This window comes from Corvus brachyrhynchos, unplaced genomic scaffold, assembly GCF_000691975.1.
Source record: "Corvus brachyrhynchos isolate BGI_N302 unplaced genomic scaffold, ASM69197v1 scaffold114, whole genome shotgun sequence".
Taxonomy (NCBI): Eukaryota; Metazoa; Chordata; class Aves; order Passeriformes; family Corvidae; genus Corvus; species Corvus brachyrhynchos.
Genome location: NW_008238337.1, coordinates 4,384,619 through 4,390,531, shown reverse-complemented (window position 1 = coordinate 4,390,531; position 5,913 = coordinate 4,384,619).

Sequence of the window (5,913 nt, the reverse complement as noted above, 5' to 3'; positions counted from 1 at the left end):
TCCCGTCGCCCCTTGGTCACTTGTTACTGTAGCAGAAAAATCAGTTTATTCTCTTGTGACAGTAACCCAGGGAACAAATCCATGATGACACCGTTCCATGCATTCGTGAACTTCGTGGCCTCGTAGGTCACTGGACAAATCTCTCCAAACTGAACTGTTGACAGTTCTTTGCAGGGTTCCCCCCAGGAAACTGAAGGTTAATTGACCATTCTTTCAAACCATGAAATGCTTTTGAAAATGTTAGTTTTAAGTCTCGTAGCCTAAAAGCTGATGAAGCAGCGTGTTCTGTACTGGGGTGTCTTCTAATTACTGAAATGAAGAGTTATGGCCAGGGAAGGTGCAGAAATGGTTTAATTAGACTTGTGTGTCATGGAAGCAGGAAACAATATTCACTAAATCGTGGGGTTGGTGAGGGCAGAGCTGCTGAGGGAGCAGGAGAAGCTGCTCATCCTGGAGCTGGCGATTCCTTGATTATGTTAATTTGGTGGCAGCCTTATTAAGAGAAGGGTTCTTAACTTTTCACTCTTAAAAACCTCAGAAAAACACCCACAGGCTTCTCTCTGCTCGTGTGGCTGCTCTCACTGGCTCCAAAGGAATGGTCACTGCTGGATTCTGATGGATACTCCCACCTGGGAATAGTTTCAGTCACACAAATCCTCAGAACCAGGAATCCCACAAAACACCCAGCGCTCTGGAACGCCTGGCAGGAAAGGAGGGATGATATCCCTCTTTTATGAGGGATGATGCATGGGTGTAACTGATGACATATTCACCAAAGTTTTACAGAAACCAGGAAGAAAATGGAAATCCAACTGTCCCTTCTGGAAGGATTTGTCACACTGAATTTGGGCTTTGCACATTTTGGTGTCACTCTGACATCCTGTGAGTGCTGGGTTTTTATTTGGGAGAAAATGTGTCTGTGATACACTGAAAATATTGCAGAAATAGAAGCCCAGAAAAAATTGTGTGTTTGTTATGAACACTTTTCCCCAGAAACCTTGAAGAACGTTCTACTTGAGTATCTCTAGTCGTGGTTGATAACCCTGCTGCCATCAGGAGTTTTGAGTTCGGCAACATTTTCAGTCCCAAACCAGACTCTGGCATTCTCTGTCATCCCTGCGTTTCTGTGTAAGAAATATCAATTTAAACGTGGCCACACTGGGATCCTCAGACCATCCCTGTCCCTGTGCCAATGGAATTCCCCTCCTGGGAAGCAGAATGGGCCAGACTGGGCTCTCTGAAAGTTGTGCTCCAGCTCTGGGTGCAGCAGCTGATGGGGTTTTTCACGAGCTGTGCCTCCAGCTGAGCCCACCTGAGCCCTCAGGGATGAATTTCCCAAATATTTCCATAGTCACTCAGCATTCATTGCTCCTACAACAAAAAGTTCTGCATTTGCCCAAAGATAGGAGCAAAGAGCTCCAAAATCTCCTTTTTTTTCTTCTTTCTTTTTCACCTACAAAGAGAAGAAACTTCCTGTGAGCACAGATAGGGATAAAGCACTGACTGCCATTATCTTCACAACACGATCCGTGGGGATTTGCTGAAACAATGAGGGATATTAATTAAGGAAAAGCTCATTTCTGTGATGAACGAATAGGTGAGACCTACACAGGATTCTCTGCACGGTTCCTCAGCTGTAAATAAACCACAGGCTACAAAAGAGCAATAAAGAGATCAGAAGTGACAATGTTGTGTGCTCTGGGGCTGAAGTTATCTCTTCCAACAACAAACTAAATGATAAATCACATCCATCAGCCAACAGCATCTTGATTTCCCTCTGTTTTTTGGGAAAAAAAACCAATTTCAGAAGTATTTATTTCATCCCCTAAATGCAAAATAAAAGTATTCATTCTATGCTGACATAATTCAAGGGTTTGTTCTAATTTCATTGCTTCATAATATTGTATAGAATAACCACTGCACAGTTATAGCCCCCCATAAACTCATTTTGCCCCAGACTAGACATAAATCGGGGCAAAATATTCTTGTAGTTCACTCAGAGAGGTAAAAATGGTGCTAAGCTTAGGTTTAACTGGCTAAATAATAAATATATTGTCAAGTTTTGTGTGTCTCTGTGGGCTGGGTTTGGGGTTCTGCCAGCTCTTAAAGCACAAACAATCCTGGCTCTGCAGGATTTCTGTTGCAGGGGCATTTAGAAGCCCCAGGCCCAGTTTTCCAGGCAAATCATGGAATCCCAGAATGGTTTGGGTTGGAAGGGACTTAAATCTCCTCTTGTTCCACCCCTGCCATGGGCAGGGACACCTTCCACTATCCCAGGCTGCTCCAAGCCCTGTCCAACCTGGCCTTGGACACTGCCAGGGATGAAGCATTGCACTCACACAGCTGAATTCCCACCAGGAATAAGCAGCAGGATGGATTTTGTTCCTAAGTAAGAACAATTTCACATTAAAGTCAGTGAGGAGCTCAGCTGGCAGCTGGAATTTCAGGGCTGTGCAGGGCAGCAACGTCACTTCACAAGGATAAAGATTAATTTCTTCCAGGCCAGACTTCCAGCACTTCACAAGCAGGACAACATTTTCCCTGTGGGATAGAGAGAATTAATTTTGGGAACAAGAAGCTGCCAGACTCCAAAAGGAATCCCCATTTGTTGGTGTTTGCCGCCGAAAGACGCAATAAAACAAAAGAGCAACAAGAAAAAAATCGCAAGAAAAGTAGCAATGACCTTAGGAAGTAAAAACGGGATTTTAAAGGGAGTCAGAGCAGGCTTCCCTTTGTTTGTGAGGCACTGCAGAACTTTTGCAGAGCAGATTTTGCAGGACTGCTCTCCCTGCAGGAGCCAGGCTCTAGGACCTCCGGTGTTTTCCTCACCTTGGCCATGAGGAAAAGCTTTCTGTCCGTTACATCCATGCATGTAATCAGGGATTGTGCCTTTTGTCACACTCCCAGCCACCATCTGTGTGCTCCCGAGTGGCCAGACGAGGGCTAAACCCCCATCCCGGTGGGATTAATCTGCAATTTCACACTAAATGATTTTTAAGGATAATTTGTTAGGATACAGTATCCCGAAATAAAACAAACGGTCGGTGCTTTTGCAGGGGGATGAAAGGAGGGAGCTTGTGGAGTTTCCTGTGTTTCCAGTGGCTTGGACAGAATCCATTTGCACATTTTCATTCCCATATGAATGCACACATCCTGGGAAAAGAGCCTGTGGGTAATGGGAATAGCTGCTTTTTTATTTCTGGGGGTGAGGGGACAAGCCCAAATCCGGGCACTGGAAAGGGGATGAAGTGGAACCAAATTCCCGTCTCCATCCAGGACTGAGAATCCGAGTGAAGTTGCAGTTTAAAATGTGAATAGAGTATCTCACTTCTGCAGGGAGGGGACTGGAGGGATATATTTAACTGAGTAAATAAAGGAGGAGCTCAAGAATCCAATCTTTCCCATCAAACAAAGCTGGCTGGAAGTGTGCAAAGGAATTATCCCTCTCTAGAAAGAACTAAATGCTTTTAGAGCTGAATTCACATCAGTATTTTCCCCCACATGTTTTAGATACTCAGGAGGAGAAGGATGAAAACCATAATTGGAAAAAAAAAGCCAAGTGAGGAGTAGGAAGAGGCAGGGTCAGGACACACCGATGTCCTTTCACAAAAAACAATGATGAATAAACATGAAGCTGCTTTTCAGCCGTTCTGGGTTCACCACAAAAACCACAGGTCCCAGTCCAAACTGCCTGAGGTGGGGGAAATATTTTGGGTTTTCCAGCCTGACCACACAGAGCTCACCAAAATCTTCACAGGCTTCTCATAAATCTCTGCTTTTGAGGGTTTCTCAACTCTCCCTTGCTTCTGACCCCCCCCCCAATTTCTCCTAAAGCAGTGGAGAGAGTGGAAAATAAACCAAACTTGTTTTGTGACGACCTCAGCTGGTAGCAAAATGAATTCAGTTTTTCATCCAAAAGAAGTTTCTACAGTTAAAAAGAAAATCTATAAAAATTAAAGATACTTTAGGAGAAATTCACACACAAGAAAGCGAATGCCTTTGAAAAACAAATCCCTATTTTACCTCTGCTGTTGCATTGCATTATTTGTTTGCTACAAAGTTGTTAGTCCAAAGAAATGAAGGAGTTAATTGCTGAATAATTTAAAGGCTATGGGTGATTTTTCATGCCGCCAAATAAATCAGACAGAAATTGGATCAATAGAGATGCCGAATGCACATTTCTCTGCTAATATTCCCTGTAAAAACAACTTCAGTCGTGACAGGTGAATTTGAACTGTTCCTTAACTGAGGGAAGACTACAAATGAAACCAGAAATTGTCCACATCTTGTGTTTTAAATCACAGAAAGGACCACACCTGATGGATACCAGGAGACAACACACCCCAATATTCCTTTCCATGCCATTCCCAGGGGCAGCATCAGTTCTCCAGCCTAACAGGAACTGGTGAGAAAACACCAAAAACAAGGAAAAAACCCAATTTTTTAGAAGTCCAACCATCGACCTGCAGCTTGGAGCTGACCTGATGGAACACAGAACAGCTGGAGCTCCCTGGGCTATGGAAGGGGCAGAAACAAGATGGGCTTTAAGGCCCCTTCCAACCCAAACTGTTCTGCGATTCCATGAATTCCTCAGAGCTCTCTCCTGTCCAATTCCAGCACCTCCAAGGGCAAGGACTCAATACCTCCCCATGCCCCTTGCAGTGTTGGACTTCCCTCATTGTGAAAACGCTCTTTGCTCCAATTAACCGGAATTTTCCTTGTTGGAACTTGCCCCTGCTCCTCCAGGTGTTTGGAGAACGGAGCCCTTTATCCCTCCCCGTTGCAGGTTCAGCTCCCCCAGCGAGCAAACAGGGCAGGAGCCACCCTTTGCTCCTCACCCGGTGCAATCCTGCCCTTCCAAGGTTTGCAAACCTCCTGAACCTGGAGAAACCAGCCCGTGGCATGGAATGTGTTCCTGCAAGGAAAGCAGCCAGGGGAAAAGCTCAGCACAATGGCTTGAACAGGCTCCAAGGAGAGCTGAAAGGACCGTTGTGTTTTACCCTCACCCCTCCTGCAAATACTGAGCTGCAGGAGAGCGTTTTTTGAAGTGGTTTTTAAGTGACAAGGTAAGGATACGATGACTCTGAGATGACATTTTATTAAGTTACAGCCCAATGTTAATTAATCCAGCCTGTAATTAAGGGAACACTTGCAACTGTGCAAACTCCATGCCTTAGGCTCTGCCAGTACCGTGACTTTTCCTCTTATTTCAGTCCTCCAGAGGTGCCTGATAAAGGCATTGATTTATAGAAGTAATGATTAATCTCCACTTCTATTGACAGCAATTAACAGAGAGAGATTTGATGCTCATCAAAGTGAACAGATTCTCATTAGGAGCAGAAAAAATGATCTGTCTTCACATTTCATCCCCTCCAGACTCTGTGGTAAACTGGCAAGCACAAGGAAATACATTTATCATGGATCTTCTGGGTTTTCATTGTGCAAGGATATTGGGAGTATTTCCACATTTCAGCTTTGCTGGGCAGAGCCCAAAGGACCTGGTGTCATCACTGACTTCAAACTGCCTCTACTTAAAGGCCACTTTGCTGACAAAGAAGCTTGGTCCCTGTTTCGATGATGGGCTTATGGGGAGAAAAATCTGGTGCCAAGAAGAGACCTGGACAGTCCAAGCCAATATTTTCTGGGGCCGGATCTCTGATCTGGGGCTGATGTGGGATTTGACCTTGGCTCAGCTGTTTGCTCCATGTCTCTCTGGTACTTGGAGGTAACACTGTCCCAAATTCGTGTCATTATCGTCAGAGTTCACTCTCTGGTGGCTGAACCATGCTTCAAAAGCCTCTGGTGTGAAAGAGGAGGCGGAATTATGGTGCTCAGAATGAAAGATTCTATTTCTTCTACCAGCTTGCTCCAAACCCCGTCCAAACTGGCCTCGGCCACTTCCCAGGATGGGGC